Source organism: Moschus berezovskii, chromosome 11 (assembly GCF_049115385.1).
Source record: "Moschus berezovskii isolate FMDL1 chromosome 11, NW_MosBer_1.0, whole genome shotgun sequence".
NCBI classification, from domain to species: Eukaryota; Metazoa; Chordata; class Mammalia; order Artiodactyla; family Moschidae; genus Moschus; species Moschus berezovskii.
The window spans coordinates 58,946,731-58,965,421 of NC_142470.1; the positions used below are offsets into that span (position 1 = coordinate 58,946,731).

At 45.1% G+C, this 18,691-nt stretch overlaps 1 protein-coding gene and 1 non-coding gene across 7 annotated transcripts in view; one reads left to right on the forward strand and one right to left on the reverse strand.

Moving 5' to 3' along the window:
- The window catches only part of REEP1 (receptor accessory protein 1), a 138,893-nt gene that overhangs the window by 84,021 nt on the left and 36,181 nt on the right, over positions 1-18,691 (reverse strand). The window lies entirely within an intron of this gene.
- On the forward strand, positions 18,475-18,613 carry LOC148776152 (small nucleolar RNA SNORA68). Its single transcript, XR_016038705.1, has one exon. It is a non-coding gene; the product is annotated as a small nucleolar RNA SNORA68 (small nucleolar RNA).

The window sequence follows — 18,691 nt, forward strand, 5'->3', positions numbered from 1 at the left end:
ATATTTACTTATTTTTATCTATTTGACTGTGTTGGGTCTCAGTTGCAGCACACAGGATCTTAGATCTTCATCGTGGCATGCAGGATCTTTAGCTGCAGCATGAGAACTCTTAGCTGCAGCACATGGGATCTAGTTCCCTGACCAGGGATTGAACCTGGGTCCCTTGGCTTCGGAGCACAGAGTCTCAGCCACTGGACCACCAGGGAAGTCCCTACGAATCAGTTTTGATTACTTTCCAAGAGAATTAATTTCCATGACCATTTTTACTTTCTACTGTCACACAAGGGTCCTCCTTGGTGCCAGAGCACCTACTGGCATTTCAATAAATATGCCACAATTTTTAAGATGGAAAAAACTTAAAACAGGAGAGAGCGATCTGAAGTCTCCTATATGCACTCTTTTCTCATATTTTTCTTTCCTTCCTTCCCCCAAATAAGCAACCTCCTGAATTTGGTGTTTCTCAGTCTCACTATTTCTCACTAATATTTTTACTAACTCTGTAAGCCATGCTGAAACAGACAAAAATGCATTTCTATGTAAACATTATATAAATGGAATCACACGATATGTATTCCACTGAAATGTTTCTTCATTCAAATTTATGGTTTTGAAACTTTGATCCATATTGAGACTTGTCTTTCTGGACCTTTTCTGTTGTTGTTGTGTTGGTTCTTCGTTGCTGTATGCAGGCTCCCTAGTTGGTGTGTGGGATCTTAGTTCCCTGACAGGAGATCAAACCTTGCATTGCAAGGCAGATTCTTTTTTTTTTAATTAATTTATTTTAATTGGAGGCTAATCACAATATTGAAGTGGTTTTTGCCATACATTGACACGAATCAGCCATGGGTGTCCATGGGTTGCCCATGCTGATCCTCCCTCCCACCTCCCTCCCCATCCCATCACTCAGGGTCATCCCAGTGCACCGGCCCTGAGTGCCCTGTCTCGGGCATTGAACCTAGGCTGGCGATCTATTTCTGGAAGGCAGATTCTCAACCACTGGATCACCAAGGAAGTCACACTAGCTCACAGTAAACCTCTGTATACTATTTCATTATGTGAATTTATCACAGCTTATTTACCCATTCTATTGATGCATATTTAGGTCCTTTGCAAGTTGTCACTATTACAAACAGAGCCAGAATGAACATTCTTATACAAGTCTCCCTGGGCACGGGTGGGACCTACTCCAGGGTTTACACAGTGTGGAACTGCTGAGTTGCAGGGCACAGCACCTTCCTCCAGACAATGCCAAACCACTCCCCAGAGAGGTTATACCAGTCTCTACTCCTTCTTGAAGTGTAAACGAGTTCTGATGTTCTTCATTCTTTTTTTTTGGTTGCGCTAGGTCTCCATTGGAGAAGGCAATGGCAAGCCACTCCAGTACTCTTGCCTAGAAAATCCCACGGATGGAGAAGCCTGGTAGGCTGCAGTCTGTGGGGTCGCTAAGGGTCGGACACGACTGAGCGACTTCACTTTCACTTTTCACTTTCATGCATTGGAGAAGGAAATGGCAACCCACTCCAGTGTTCTTGCCTGGAGAATCCCAGGGACGGGGGAGCCTGGTGGGCTTCCGTCTATGGGGTCACACAGAGTCGGACACGACTGAAGTGACTTAGCAGCAGCAGGTCTCCATTGCTTCACTTGGGCTTTCTCTAGTTACAATGAGGAGGGGGCTACTCTTCATTGCAGTGAGTGGGCTTCTCGTTTCAGTGGCTTCTCTCATTACAAAGCAACTGGCTCCATGCACACAGCCTTCAGTAGAAGCATGCAGGCTCAGCAGTTGTGGCACATGGGCCTAGCTGCTCCATGCCATGTGGAATCTTCCTGAACCAGGGATCAAACCTGTTCCCCTGTATCGGAAGGCACAGGATTCTCCATTCTTGCCAAACTAATACAGTCAGATTTAAAATTTTTTTGCCAATCTGAAGGATGTGAAACAGTATCTCAAGTTTGTTTTAATCCATATTTCCTCAATTGCAAGTGAAGCTGATTAACATTTTACGCCTTTTGGCCATTTGACCCCTTAACTGAACTATTTATATTGCTTCCCTCCCCCACCCCATTCAGTTCTTTATCGTTTTCTTACTGATTTTTAGGACTTCTTTGTGAATTCTGGGTATAAATTATGCCTTGGACATATGGATTGCAAACATCTTTTCCCAATAAAAAGCCCTTTTAACTTTCTTTGCTGTGGTCCCTTCTGTTGTACAGAAGTTTTAAATTTTAAATGATAAATATATCAGCCTTTTATAGCTTGCTTTTTTATATCTTGTTGAGGAAATCCTGGCCACATATATCTTCTCATAAAGTTTTTAAGGTTTACTTTTTCACTATTAGGTTTTAATTCATCTAGGACTTATCTTTATGTATGTTATGAGTTAGGGATTCAACTTTATGTTTTTTTGTAAGGATCCCAACTGTTCTAATAACAGTTACCAAATTCTTTCCCACTGATTTTCAATTCTACCATCACGTGTAATGTTTTCTAATATGTATAGATATTATTTCAGTTCTCCATTCCCTTACCCTGGTCTACCAACCAACCATGCACCTATACCACAGGGTATTAATTTCCATAGCTTTATAATAAATCCTGATATTATTTTTTAAAAATATTTATTTGGCTGCGCTGGGCCTTAGTTGCAGCATATGGGATCTTTGATTTTCATTGCAGCATGCAGGATCTTTAGCTGTAGTATGCAAAATCTTAGTTGCAGGATGTGGGATCTAGTTCCCTGACCAGGGATTGAACCTACATTGGGCGTACAGTGTCTTAGCCACTGGACCACCAGGGAAGTCCCCTAAATCCTAATATTCTTAACGTTGTCTTGCCTATTCCCAGCTCTTAGATTTTCTATATGAATTTCATGAAATTCAAGTTCCATGAAAAACTTTATCTATTCTGATTGAGAATACACTGAAATTACAGGTTTACTTGGGAAGAGTCACATCAGGTTTCCTTTTCGTGAACATGGTCCCTTCCACTGAGTCTTCCTTAACGTCTTTTCAAGATATGCTACAGATTCCTCTATAAAGACCTTGGACTTGTTTTGTTTTCTTTATTCTTAAGTATATATTTCAAAGAGTTTTTTTTAATGGTATTATGAGTTTTTAAAATTAGATTTTCTCTTGGTTTTTACTGTTATACAGGAATGCCATTGGTTTTCCATGTGGACTCAGAACCACTCAACTTGCTTCAATCAAAAGCATTTGGAGTCCCAAATGCATTACAACTCCATGAAAAAAGTCAAACCCCAAACCAATATACTGTATGATTCCATTTATATTCTATTCTGAAAAGGAAAGTTTATAGGGATAAAAAAAAAAAATTAGTAGTTGTGCAAGGACTAGAGATGGTGGGAGAGGTGACTACAAAGTAGAGTGAAAGAATTATGGAAAATGATGGGACCTTCTTGCATCTTGATTGCAGTGGTGCCTACATAATTGTCCATTTATCAAAACTCAGAATTCAGACTCACACCTAAAACACTCATACTGGGATTTCCCTGGGACAGTCAAGTGATTAAGAACCTATGTTTCCAAAGGCAGGGGTACAGGTTCAATTCCTGGTCAGAGAAAACTAACCCATGTGTGACCACATGCCACACAATGCAGGCAAAAACTTTTAAAGTAGAAAAATAAAACTTATCAAATTGATTTTAAAAAAAACCTGACCTTAAAAAGAAAAAGCATCTGGAAGAATTTACACTCATGAGTGTAAATGTGTTTGTGTGTGTCTTTGTGTGTACTGGTGTCCAAAAATGCATAAAGCTGGCCAGGCATTAGCCTTCAAGCTCGACACAACTTCCTGATATTGGAGGGTCCATGTGGACAAAACAACAATTTGCAAGAAACATAATACACCTCTAGGGGCTGTTAATACTATAGCTCTGAAAGGACTGTCTTGGACACACTATGGGCCTGGGTGCTATATGCAACTGAGCAAGCCTGATCTTTACCATGCTGCGGAGGGAACGTCCTTACTCACAGTGGTTATCCACAAGCCTAAGCTGGGCAGCTTCTCAGGCTGGGCACAGAGCTCAAGGTTCCCATGGCATGGCAAGCCAGCTCTGGTTGCCATGGGTCCCGCCCCTTGGGCTCCTGCTTCTGTTTACCCACTGTGACCTTCTAAAAGGCTAGAGGGAGAAAACAGGAGAACAGCAGAACTGGCCCACTGGGCATTTAGGCTCCTTGGAGATTATATGACTATGATTTATAAGTTCCTCTTTATTTACTGAGTATCCATTAGTTACCAGGGACTGTGCAAACTTCTTTATAAGCAATATCACTATTCATCTTCATATGGCCTATGAGAGAGAAATTTTTTTTTTTATAATACAGGCAAGGAATCTCATAAAGAAGGCTGAGCACTGAAGGACTGATGCTTTTGAACTGTGGCACTGGAAATGACTCTTGAGAGTCCCTTGGACTACAAGGAGATCAAATCAGTCAATCCTAAAGGAAATCAACTCTGAATATTCATTGGAAAGACTGACGCTGAAGCTCCAATCCTTTGGCCTGATGCAAAGAATCTTTGGAAAAGACCCTGATGCTGGGAAAGAGGCAAGAGGAGAAGGGGGCCACAGAGGATGAGATGGTTGGAATGCATCACCAACTCAATGGATGTGAGTTTGAGCAAATTCCGGGGGATAGTGAAGGACAGGGAAGCCTGGCGTGCTGCAGTCCATGGGGTCACAAACAGTCAGACATGACTTAGCGACTAAACAACAACAAAACTGATCTCAGCCAAAAATAAACAAACCATGTCCTTCTTTCTCAACGTGGCATGTAATTCTGCTGGCCCCTGCCTATAGACCCTTCTCTTTTTCTCTTGGTCTCACTGTGGCACGCAGAACTTCTCCAAACAGGGATGGAATCTATGCCCCCCCATGTTGGAAGCATGGGGTCTTAATCACTAGACCATCGGAAAGTCCTGTAGACTTTTCAGTGTGCTTCAAGTCCAACTCCTCTCTGCAGACTTGAGACTAACACATACAAAACTGTTCCTCGGGGAACACCCCAACAAACACCTTATTCTTTTATTTGCTCCTTTGGTCTACACCACGACCCTCTGAGACAACTGGGGTTCTTTTCACAGTTAATAAAAAACTGAGGCTCAGAGTGGTTCAGAGACCCACCAAAGGCCCCTTTCTTATCTGGCAAGATTCAAACCCAGGTCTCCTGCCCTGAAGTCCAGGACCATTCTGAAGCCCCTATCACCCTGGCACAGAGAAGAGTTTATTACTTATTTAGAGTTGTGTATAATGTGTGTGGCAAAAATACAAATTTAAATTGGACTACAGAAATACTCCAAAGTCCAATTTAGGAAAACACAAAACAGAACAGATGCTGCAGATTTCAGTTCATGCTGTTAAGCATTAAACTCTGCAATCCAGCCCACTCATGTCCTGTTCAAGTATCGCTCTGAGTATTTTTTTTTAATCTATATGATTGAGATTTCTATTCTTAAGAAATCCAGAAGCTAAGCTCTGGCATCAGACCTGAGTCTGAATCTAACTCCATCACTGACTAGCTATGGGACTGGGAGTGTGTTTCTTAACTCCTCTGGACCAGTTTCCTTGAGGCTAGAGAAGAAAAACACTTATGGTCTACAGCCACTGCACAGATTAAACAAGGAGACTGTAGGTGAGAATTTAACGTTTCAGAGGCAGTGTAGAAGGATGACAAATACTAGTTTCCTTCCCTTCTGCAGAAATAAAAGGATCACTTCTATTTACAGAAATAGAATGCCAATTGAATGCCAATTCCTTTAGGCACAAAATAGTTTTCATCCAATCATTATTTGTTGAGCATCTACTATGTACCCGGGGTCCTCTGGTAGGGAAGGCAGCCAGCAAACAGATAATTATACAAATAGTTGACTAATAACTGCTGCATGGAGTCTCACTGAGTGTGTTTTGAAGGAGAGAATGGATTTCCTTTACAATGACTGTCTTGTGGTCACCCACCTCCCAGCTCACAACCCTTCCCAGGATCTGAGAGCCAGAGACCTTATTCTCGGCCAGATGGCCCCCTCGTAAAGGGTTATGGTTCTCCTGGTGAACTTATCTCTAAAGCACCCTACAAGGGATATGGGACTTCCCAGGTGGCTCAGTGGATAAAGAATCCACCTGCAATGCGGGAAACCTGGATTTGACCCCTGGGTTGGGATGATCCCTTGGAGGAGGGCAAGGCAACCCACTCTAGTATTCTTGTCTGGACAATCTCATGGAGAGAGGAGCCTGGTGGGCTACAGTCCATGGAGTCGAAAAGATTTAGACACAACTGAAGTGACTGAGCATACACGCACAAGGAATATACTTGGTAAGAGGAAAGTAGTGATGGATCTTTCTGCCTGCACCATGAGAGAGGGGGAAGGGGAATAAGCCTGAGGGGTACTCTGAGCTAGATTTGAGATGGTAGCTGTGGGGTACCTGTGGGATTCTCTGGGAACCGGTCTGCTCGGCTTGTGCCCCGCCCCCACCATTCCCACAGAGCAGGTGCTGGTGCTGCTGTGCCCAGCTTGGGGGTCTACACAGTGTGCACACACCTGTCCAAGGAGGGTATCAAAGGGCTCCAGGGAAGAGAGGGGAAGAGGACAGATCTTTACTGATGCCCGCCAGGTGCTCACTGATGCCCACAGCAGTCAGGCGAAGTCATGACTATTATCCCCTTTTTAAACAGGTAGGACCTGGGACTTAAGGAGGCTCCATTCTTACATCCGTTCATTAGATACCCATTCAGCACACTCTGCCAAATTCTGTCTAACAAAGTCACAGAGCTGCCAGGTTGGTAAGCTGGATTCAAAGTGCTGTCACTTCCTGGCTTCAAACCCTTTGCTTTTTCCAGTCCAACATGATACCTAAAGAAGGTAAGAGATTTTATGCTCAGGGTGATCAGAAGTACCTGGAGTGCCAGGTGTATTGGAATGAGAGAGTTAGCAGAGCAAAGCTGTGTGTGCTAAATATTGAAGGAAAAGCCTACGGAGGTGGGCCCAAGAGCCTCCTCCATTAGACTTTGAGCTCTCTGATAGCAGGAACAGGGACTTTCCCCTCCTTTCATCTCCAGTGCTGGGCACAGAATGGGTGAGACATGCAGTAACATGGTGAAATTCAAATGTGTTATGCTAAGTGAAAGAAGGTGAAGGTGTTAGTTGTATCCAACTCTTTGCGACCCCATGGACTGCAGCCTGCCAGGCTCCTCTGTCCATGGAATTTTCCAGGCAAGAATACTGGAATGGGTAGCCATTTCCTTCTCCAGGGGATCTTCCCAACTCAGGGATCGAACCTGGGTTTCCCACATTGCAAGCAGATTCTTTACCTTCTGAGCCACCAGGGAAGCCAGACTCAAAAGGCTACATGCTGCTTGACTCCACTTATATGACATTCTGAAAAAGAACTATTAGAGACAGAAACAGATACACTGCCAGAGGCTGGGGATGTGAGAGAAGTTGACTTCAAAGGGGCATGTGGAAATTTTTGAATGTGATGGAATGGTTTTATATACTGTGATAACGGTTACATGATTGCATGTGTTTGTCAAAGTTCATAGAACTGTATGATAAAAAGGGTAAATTTCATTGTATATAAATTATACTCTAAATTTTTAAAGGGGGAAGAAAGAAAAAGAGAATGAATATAAGCAGAAGCAGCTTTACAGAGAAGCTAATGAAGCTTAAATTTCAAGACCCCTCAACTGCATGGGTCCTGGGAGGGGTCCTAGCAAGCGTACTCAACAAATTTTTTATGACTTTTTTGGAGAAGGTGTCTTTCTTCCACCGTAAATGCTTCAGTATCTATTAAACCTAGATCCATGCCTGAATAAAAGTATAAGAACAGATAAAAGAAGAATGGTGGGCTCCCAAGGAATTAAGACTCAAGTGGGACCCTAAAGAAAGGCAAGACCTGGTTCCAGAAGAAGGAGGTAAGGAAGACAACCCAGGGAGCAAAACCAGCATGAACACAAGTTCAGGGGTTTCTCATGGTTCCCAGTGACCTCATGAGCATCAGGAACCTGGTGTTCCTACACTCATGCTCACTATTCAGACACAGATGTCATGGTGTGATCTCTTCAGACACATCAAGCCGTTCAAGGCAGGTACAGCTATGACCTAACAGGATGTGAAAATTCTAGATGCCAGTGTAACAAGCTTGCATCATTCTTCTGGCTACCCACACAGCAATGACCCCCCTACTGCTCAACAGAGGGAAATTTTATATTATGTTTCTGAAATGGAAAATGGTTGATGTCCACTTTTCCAGCCTTCCTTCCAGCAGGGATGTGTGTTTGTGGTAGACGCCTGGCCAAGTATGTACCCAGGTCCCTGCAGCCCTCTCATTCAGCTGTGCTGAGAATGCCTCCTTCATGAGGACGATCTTATGATACTACAGGAAAAAACACGGCCAAGTGAGGCTGGTCTTGTGGGTGGAGCTGCTGATTTCTTTATGGTTAAAGTCAGCCAAGTTATCAGTAGAAGGCAGTTCCAATTTTAAAGCAATTCTATTACAGAGAAATATTTGCACACCCATGTTCATAATAGCATGATTGCTATTGATTCACAATAGCCAAGGGATGGAAGCAACGTAAGTGTCCAATGACAGATGAAAGGAGAAACAAAATGCAACGTATATTTATTTTTGTTGTTGTTTAGTCACTAAGTTGTGTCAATCCCAGGGACTGTAGCCAGGCTCCTCTGTCCATGGGATTTTCCCAGGCAAGAATACTGGAGTGGGTTGCCATTTCCTTCTCCAGGGGATTTTCCCCACCCAGGGATCAAACCCATATTTCCTGCATTGGCAGGTGGATTCGTTACCACTGAGCCACCTGGGAAGCCTATATATATATACACACATATAATTGCATATATATACAATTTATATATATATAATTTTATAGAAACAGAATATATTGAGTACAGGCCATTAGCTCATTTAATCCATAAGCGGTTCATTGTAATGAATTTAGAGGAAAACAGAACTTATAATTTTTCAAGTTACATCTGTTCTGCTTCACGGTACAATGTCATTTATTTAATTTACTGAAATTGTCTAACAAAATAAAATTTACCAATTTTAGATGGCATTGTAAACTCATCTCAATTCATTAGAGAAGATATAATGGCATTTAAGATGAATGAAAATTAGCAAGCAATACAAAAATAGTATTTTTTAAATGGTTCTGGTTGTAGAGGAAAAAACAAAGCCTGTATATTATGTTCTATCCAGAAGTTTCACTACTAAGTATGTTCCTGCTATTGATAGACAATAAAGAATCTGCCTGCAATTCTGGGTTCAATCCCAGGGTCGGGAAGATCCCCTGGAGGAGAGCATGGCAACCCACTCCGGTATTCTTGTCCAGAGAATCACATGGACAGAGGAGTCCACAGCGTTGCACAGAGTCAGACCCGACTGAATAAACTTAGCATGTACACAAATATATACACACACACTCCGCACATATATATTTGGCTGTGCTGGGTCTTCGTTGCTGCGAACAGGCTTTCTCTCTAGTTGCAGCGAGTGGAAGCTACTCTTTATTTCAGTGAACGGGCTTCTCGTTGCAACGGCTTCTCGTTGCGGAGTGCAGGCTCTAGGATGCATGGGTTTCAGCAGTTGTGGTGCATGGGCTTAGTTGCCCTGCGGCACGTGGGATCTTCTTTCACCAGAGATCAAACCTGTGTGATTTGATTGGCAAGTGGATTCTTAACCTATGATCACCAGGGAAGTCATATATATATATATATACGCACACGTATATATATATGCACACACCTTGATTTCTTCCAGAAAAGATCTGGAGGTGACTTGGTTATAAATCGTGTGACACATAAGAAACTATCATGTTTCCAGGCCCCTGGGCTTGTCTGCAGGAAGGCTTGGGCAGCCAACAAAAATCACTGTCACCTCACCCAAAGTGGGAGGAGCTAGAGGAAGGCTAATCACATCCAGGCCCGACTCACCTGCTCATGGAAGAACAGAGATTGTCTGCAGCAGGGCTGTCTGGCCAGTGCTCAGAACACCTCCCTGATGAGAACACAAAAGCTCAAGAAAAGAAAAAGCAGAGTGGAAAACAGCCAGGTTTTCTTTGGTGAGTGAAATTTCAATTTTGAGAGGAGGTTCTCCAGCACATGTCTCAATTGTGAGGGAGTTGTTAATTACGAGGGACAGTTAAGGAAAAAGCGCAGCTAATGACTGCTACAGGACGGATCTGGCTGGGCATTGTGAACTGGGCTCCTGAGCTGGCCAACCCATCATCAAGAACACCTGTGCTTCAGGTGATGTAAGGAAGCCCACGGCTCCCCTGGGAGAAGATCAGTGAGTGCCAGCCTCCCAGCTGTGCTGGTTGCTTACAACTCCTGGGGTGCAGCCATCAAGAGCAGATGGACCCTGAGAGAGGAAGGCAAGGCCCTGGTTTGGGTAACAATATTTTGACACTTGGAAAGGTAATCCTTGGTAGTGCTCTAAAAAGGTGTGGAGGAGGGAGTTCCCTATTGGCTACTGGTTAGGATTCTGGGTTTTCACTGCCGTGGCCTGGGTTTGATCCCTGGTCAGGGAACTGAGATCCTGCAAGCCACTCAGCCAAAAAAGAAAAAAAAATTTTTAAACGGGGGGTGTGGGTGGGGGGAGGAGGCAGGGGAGGGGCTTCCCTGGTGGCTCAGTGGTAAAGAATCTGCCCGCCAATGCAGGGGACACAGGTTCTATTCTTCGTGTGGGAAGATCCCACATGCCATGGCAACTAAGCCCCGTGTACCACAACCACTGAAGCCTGTGCTCTAGAGCCCAGGAGCCACAGCTACTGAAGCCCATGGCCCTAGAGCCCCTGTTCTGCAACAAGAGAAGCCACCGCAGTGAGAAGCCCCTGCATCACAATAGAAGAGTAGCCCCCACTCGCTGCAGCTAAGGAAAAGCCCATGCAGCAACAATGGCCCAGCACAGCCAAAAATAAATAAATAAGATTATTTTTTTAAAAAATATGAGGTAGAATGATGCTTAGTAGTTAAGAGGCTGAAATACATCAAGTAGTTTGCTTTGTTTAGAAAAGATATTCCTCTCAACTGCACAGAATGAGAACTACTTTGAAACATCTGTTCCATTTGCTTTTGCAGATCTGAAAAGAATGGATAAAACTAGGTCACTAAGGAGAAAACAATTTCAACACAAAACACAAAGAGTTGGATTAGAGGAGGGTGATATAAGAAATTTTGTCAATTCAGAATGAAAACAGTATGCTTTCTTTCCATTTGTTGTGAGCTCCAGATGGCTATGAAGACAGGGTGGACAGAAAGGGAAGTCCTGGTGAGGGATGGCCTGCTATCCTGGGAACCAACGGCAAGCAGAAACACTTCACATTTTTTTTTGGGGGGGGGGTTAACATCCTATAATAAACAGTGCTGATTACTGAGCACAGCCCTAAGCACCCTACGTGCATTTGCAGGTACAACCACTCTAAGAAGTAGGCATGATTCTAATTTACATTTCTCAGGCTGAAGATATCAATCAGAGAAGTTAAACAATCAGGCTAAGGTCACACAGAGGATGAGATGGTTGGATGGCATCACTGATTCAATGGACATGAGTTTGAGTAAGCTCCAGGAGTTCGTGATAGACAGGGAAGCCTGATGTGCTGCAGTCAATGGGGTCACAAAGAGTCAGACACAACTGAGGGACTGAACTGAACAGTAGGTCACACAGTGAGTCCACATCAGGACTGAAACTAGAATGTGAGATTTCAAAGCCTCAGTGCTAAACGGATGTCCCAACTTTTTTTGACAGCACAAAATCAGTAAAATATTATGATATTCCTCAGGCTTTGCTGAGAAAATCTTGTTAAGTCATCAGGAAGGCTGGTTTTATCTAAAATGAGCCTATCTAATACATAAGCCCTCTTCCCAAGGCTCTTTCAAACTGTAACAAAACTTGGGTTCTGTTGAAATCAAACAAAAGCTTGAGAGAACCTCCCACTGCACTGCGAGTCTACTCCCCCGCCCCCAACCTCGGGACCTTCCCCAGGGAGTGCGTGCAGCATGTCCTTCTCCCAGGCAGACCCACTGCCTGCTCTGAGCCCACCACTGTACTGTAAACCACCCATTCCATCTCCTCTCATCTTCATGATGCCCAGAGGTTGCGCTGTCCACAGAGCCAGTCTGTGCTGCACCTCTCACTGGGTGACGGTCCTTGGACAAGCACCCGGGAGACTCACTGCATTTATGTCCTCTATACAACGGGGTGTCCCCACCGGAGCCGGTAGTCCTGTCAGATGGGATGATATACAAGAAAACAGAGATGCTGAAGCTCCAATACTTTGGCCACCTGATGTGAAGAGCCAACTCACTGGAAAAGACCCTGATATTGGGAAAGATTGTCGGCAGGAGGAGAAGGGGGCGACAGAGGATGAGATGATTAGATGGTATCATCAACTCGGTGGACATGAGTTTGAACAAACTCTGGGAGATTGAGAAGGACAGGGAAGCCACGCATGCTACAGTCCCTGGGGTTGCAAAGAGTCAGACACAACTGAGCAACAACAAGAAAATACATTGAAAAGAAATGCTACACACACCTGTGACATTATTTCCCTATGGTGGAGGCTGTGAGCAAAGGACCATGGTGTCCCACTAACAGCAGAGTGAAGCAGGAGCCACCGTGGGAGTTACACCTGAGCAGCCCTGGCTGGGGCTGAGTCTAGCCCTTGTGCCTTTAAGACCCAGGGATGCTTTGTGGCTGGGAGACCAGGGATGGCACTGCCTGCAAGCCCCTTCCTGAGGTTAGTGGACACTAACATCCAATGAGCATGGGTTTCAGAGCACAGTGAGGAGTGCCGCTGTCTCAGTGGACTCTTAAAAGGTTCCCACCCTGATTCATTGCTTCCTTCTGGCTGTGTGACATCAGGGAAATGCCTCTTCCCAGAAGGTTCTGGCGGCGTCAGAGACACCTGTATTCACCCTGCCTCCATCCCAAACAGAGAAAACGATGGACAAGTTCACACTACGTCCTCTCCCTGTGTGCATTTGACCAAGAAAGTTTTACTGTGAATGGTACACATGCTCATGTGCTCAGTTGTGTCCAGCTCTTTGCAACCCCATGGACCATAACCTGTCAGGCTCTTCTGTCCATGGGATTTCCCAAGCAAGAATATTGGAGTGGGTCACCACTTTATACTCAGGGAATCTTCCCAACCCAGGTATTGAACCCACGTCTCCTGCATTGGCAGATGGACTCTTTACCACTGAGCCACTTGGGAAGCCATGAATGCTATAGTTTGGCCCAAACTTCACCATTGATAGGATCTTTCCTCAAACCCCAGCCCTGACTGGTCTGTGAAGAACTAAGCCTGGGCTAGCTTCCCAGGGAGCTCAGTGGTAAAGAACCTGCCTGCCAATGCAAGAGATGTGGGTTCAATCACTGGGTGGGTTAGAGTTCCTGGAGGAGGAAATGGCAACCCACTCCAGTATTCTTGCCTGGGAAACCCCATGGACAGAGGAGCCTGGCAGGCTACAGTCCGTGGGGTCACAAAGAATCAGACACAACTGAGCAACTAAACAACAACAATAAGGCACCAACCCCGGAAGTGTCTCTGGGGGCATGCTGCTATCCTGGGAGGGATAACGAAAGGGACCACAAGCCTGTGATGCAGTATGGTGTGGTTCTGCGGCTTGTTTGCAGGTGGAGAAGGCAAGTTGCTTTTAAGGGTGGGTTGGTTAGTTGGCTAGCAGTGGACTTCAACAGGAGGGGACTGGAGCACAGAGTGCTGGGTACAAGGGCCTGGTCTTCGGGAAGATCTGTATCAGTCAGGGCCTAGGGTGACATCTCTGGGTCCTGATGCACTGAACGGGGTGTAGCACAGGAGAAGGGCTCCCAGTTGAGGGTCAGGAACCATGGTTCTAGGCTCAGCTCTGATCCCAACTGGCAGCATGATCTTGAGCCATCACACCATCCCTCCCGGAACCTCTCCTCATCCCTTCATTCAGAAATCACTGACCTACTGGGACTTCCCTGGTGGTCCAGTGGCCAAGACACCGAGCTCCCAATGCAGGGGGCCTGGGTTCAATCCCTGGTCAGGGAACTAGATCCCACATGCCACAACTAACAGTTCACATACAGCAACCAAAGATCCCAAGTGCCCCAACTAAGACCCAGTGAAGCCAAATAAATAAATATTAAGAAAAAAAGGAAATCACTGACATACTCACCTGGTACCTATTGCACTGACCTGGTCTAGCAAGTGTCCAGCACTGCTCTGCTGACACACTAGCAGTGAACAGATGGGGACAGAACCCTATTGAGTTCTGGGCTACTTCTTCCCCTGACTCAGGCATTCTTTCATCTGATGACTACAATCTGACCCAGCTCCAGTCCTGGCCTCTGCTTAGCCACTTACCCCGTGTGGACACTGCTGAGTGTGAACTGTCCCCTGGCCACTACCCCCTGCCCCACTCTGCATCCAGAGAGAGCACGAGGATGTCAGCAAACACCCAAACAGTGGTGATGAGCAAACAAACAAAACTGCTCCAAGGCTATCTGCACAGACGTGGAGAGTCACCCCACGACAGGGTAGATTCTTGGGAAACTGCAGCAGGAAATAGAGCAGTCCAAAGGGGGATCATGTTTTTGCTGTACCCCTTTGTCACCAGTAGATGGGAATCACGGTTCAGCAAAGCAGAATGCTGACACAGCTTTCCTTCGGATGCGTACAAAACAAAGAATGGACGGCCTGAGGTGGAAAACGGAACTTAAGGGTGTGATTGAGTGTGGGTGTTCAGATGAGCCAGCAATGAGGCAAAGCTGGGATGGGGAGAAATGATACCCTTCTTGATGGAACGATTCCACTGCTCCAAACTCTTCCATGGTATGACTTCCCTGGTGGCCCAGTGGCTAACGCTCCACCCTCCCAATGCAGGGGACCTGGGTCTGATCCCTGGTCCAGGAACTAGATCCCACATGCCACAGCTAGGAAGTTTGCATGCCACAACTAAAAATTCCTGCATGCTGCAACAAAGACCCACACACACACACACCACAATTAAGACCCCACATGGCCAAATAAATATAAACACAAAACTTTCACAGCTCCCGACTGACTGCAGAACACATCCAATTGCTTGCTTTGGTATCGAGGGCCCCCACCAGCCAGCCACGCCCACCCCACCAGCCTCATGTGCCCTCCACTAACTCCTGGGCACACATCATGTGTTTCTGCCACTGTGCTCTACCATCATTCTCTTTGCCTGGAAGGTTCTTTCCCAGTTCTGTCTGCCAAAATCCCATGCACTGGATTAGAAGCCTTGACATCTGGAGCCAGGTAATTATTTGCTGGTCAGGGAGGGGGCTGTCCTGGGCGTTGAAGGATGTTCAGCAGCAACCCTAGTCTCTCCACTAGATGCCAGTAGCATTCCCTCCATCCCACCTGTGAGGATTAAAAATGCCTCCAGGAGGGAGAGAAGTTCAAGAGGGAGGGGACATATGTATCCCTATGGCTGATTCATGTTGATGTATGGCAGAAACCAACATAATACTGTAAGGTAATTATCCTCCAATTAAAAATAAATAAATTTAAATTAAAAAGAGAAAAAATGCCTCTAGAAGGACTTCCCAGGTGGTCCAGTAGCTAAGACTCTGCACTCCCAATGCAGGGGGCCCAGGTTCAATCCCTGATCAGGGAACCAGATCCCACATGCTGCAACTAAGACCTGGGGCAGCTAAATAAATACATAAATATTTTTTTAAACGCCTCTAGAAACTGGCAAATGTCCTTTGGGGGCCAAACAGCCCCTGGCTGAGAACCCCTATTCTACACTCAGATCCAGTGCTACTCTTTTCATGAAGCCCTTCCCTGAACTTCTTAGAAGTGTAAATGGCTTTTACACGCTTTGTAATAATCTATTAGCATCTAACATCGCTTCCTTTCAGCTTGATTTATATGTGCTTATATCACCCTCCCCATCAGGCCATAAATTCCTTGAGGGCCGAGATCACCTATTGTTCATCTTCTACAAGCCACTCATTACCTACTGGCCTAGTGAAACTCGACCACTGGGTTTAACTTGCTTACTGTTAACATAAACATAACGTGTCTATGTTACTTGCTTATGCTTATTGTAGAAAAAAGTTTTAAGACAGAAAAGGACAAGACCTGGACCTGGCGGTCCAGTGGTTAAGACTCAGTGCTTCCACTGCAGGGTGCACAGATTTGATTACTGGACAGGAACTAAGATCCTTTAAAAAAAAAAAAAAAAGAATAAAATAAAATCACCCAGAATCCCACCATTCAGCAATAACAGTAGTTAAAACAAATTGTTATACTAAATATGTCCTTCCAATACTGGTATACCAATAAAATACTGGTACACGTCCCTCCAGCCAGTGCAGGAGATGTGGGTTCGATCCCTGGGTCGGGAAGGTCCCCTGGAGAAAGAAATGGCAACCCACCTCAGTATTCTTGCCTGGAAAATTCTATGGACAGAGGAGCCTGGTGGGCTACAGTCCATGGGGTCACAAAGAATCAGGCACGATTGAAGCAATTTAGCATGCACGCACATGAAAAGTAGAAGCCTTGAGAGAGAGTCAGAGTCAGAAAGAGAACAGTGAACACACACACACACACATACACATATATACACAGAAAATGAAGCAGAGATGTGAGACCAGGGTCTTGGGGAGGGGGAGGAAGTGAGAACAGCAGGCTTCCCAATAGCTTCCAGCCCAGTTTCTAGGACCCCATGGAGTCCAGCTGCAACTCCCTAACTCTTTACAATGAATTCCCCTTTTTGTTTTGTTTTTTTAATTAATTTTTTTTTTTTTTTTTTTACTTTATTTCTTCCCCTATTTCCATTATTTACAGAGTTTGAATCTTAGGGCAAGCTTTGGTTTCTTGTTGTTAAGTTTGAGGAATAGTTTCAACTTAAGGCTCTTCTGTCCATAGGATTTCCCAGGCAAGAATACTGAAGTGGGTGGCCATTTCCTTCTCCAGAGGACCTTCGCGACCCAGGGATCGAACCCACATCTCCTGCACTGGCCGGCAGATTCTTTACCACTGAGCCACCAGGGCAGCCCTGAGGAGGGATGTGTACCAGTAATAGTTTAAACTCTGCTGATTTAGCAATTAGCAGAAATCATACTTTCTTTCCTTGTTGGCCGCACCACTCAAGATGCGGGATCTTAGTTCCCCAACCAAGGATCTAACCTGTGTATCCCACCCCCTGCAGTGGAAGCATAATCTTAACCACTGGACCACCAGGAAAGCCCCAAATTCCCCTTTTTGGATGATGCTAAATCATCCAGTTGGTTTTATCTCTCCTGGTTCATGCGGAGGGAGCAGAGGGGTTGGGGGCGGGGGTAGCGGTGAAGACTTGAGCAAGACACAGCTCTGACAACTGATGCCTAAAAACTCAGATCCCCTTAATCTTCTCGTCTCCAACCTGAACTCACATCCCCTGGAGCTGACTGAGGCCTCCTGAGGGTAGATTATGCACCCATGTGCATAAAGCCATTTACACTGCAGTACTACTGACAAACTCATTATGATGGTACCAAAAGGTGAGGCTCTAGTTCCTGAGCTGAGAGAGCTGGAAATCCAGTACAGCAGTACCCACCCAGAGTGTATGTTTGCATAAGGATTCAGATCCCTCCAACTAAACACAAGCACCCACAGTGAAGGTCTAAGGCCAGAGAGACTGGGAGCTGTCCAACTTCTCCACCTGGTTTCCTTTGAAGCTCCTCTAAGCTCCCTCTCAGAGCAGATCCTCAGCAGAAACCACAGCAGGCTTTCTCCTAGGGGCACACAGCCCTGTCCCTCCCAGGACCAGATAATGGCAGCTGGCTTACCTCCCCACTTTAGTCCAGCTCCTGACACAGCCAGGAGAAAAACCACCCCCTAAATACCAAGAAGGGCATTTCATCTCTACCACTTACTGACTTCATGATTTTGAATGTTTTTTCAGTTCTCTAAGTTTTAGTTGCCTCATCTACAAAAATAAGAAATAACAACAGTTCCCACTGTAAGGATTCAATGAAATGAGAATTTTAAAGGACCAGAGTATTGAAACAAAAGTTTTAATACTCACCAGGTGTTAGCTTTCCATCTCCCATTTTGTTCATATTAAACGCTTTAATTTTTTCAATTTGCGCTGTGTGTTGTGTCCGACTCTTGGTGACCTTATGGACTGTAGCCTGTCAGGCTCCTCTGTCCATGGAATTCTCCAGGCAACAATACTGGATCGGGTTGCCATTTCCTCCTCCAGGGGATCTTCCCCACCCAGGGATCGAACCCTCATCTTACATCTCCTGCATTGGCAGGTGGGTTATTTACCACTAGCGCTACCTGGGAAGCCTGTTCATATTAAATGTTTTAAGTAATTTTTTTCAGTTTACTAGGTGACAACATAATGTCAATTTAAAAAACATAATCTATGTGAGATCCTCCTCAGCTGGAAAATAAAAACTTGACTAGGGTTCATTTTATTTCTTAAGTGTCCTCAAAATGGCACCAATTCCAGAAGTATATCAGCAAAAATAAGCAATACTACAGTTTAAACAGGGGTGCCAACAGCAAGTGGATCTTATTGCCTTTGGGGGGCTACAGTTGTGCCCCTCAAAGTGAATTTGCAGGGTCTGTTTGCTTAGTCACTCAGTTGTGTCTAACTTTTTAAGACCCCGTGGACTGTAGCCCGCTAGGCTTCTCTGTCCATGGGATTTTT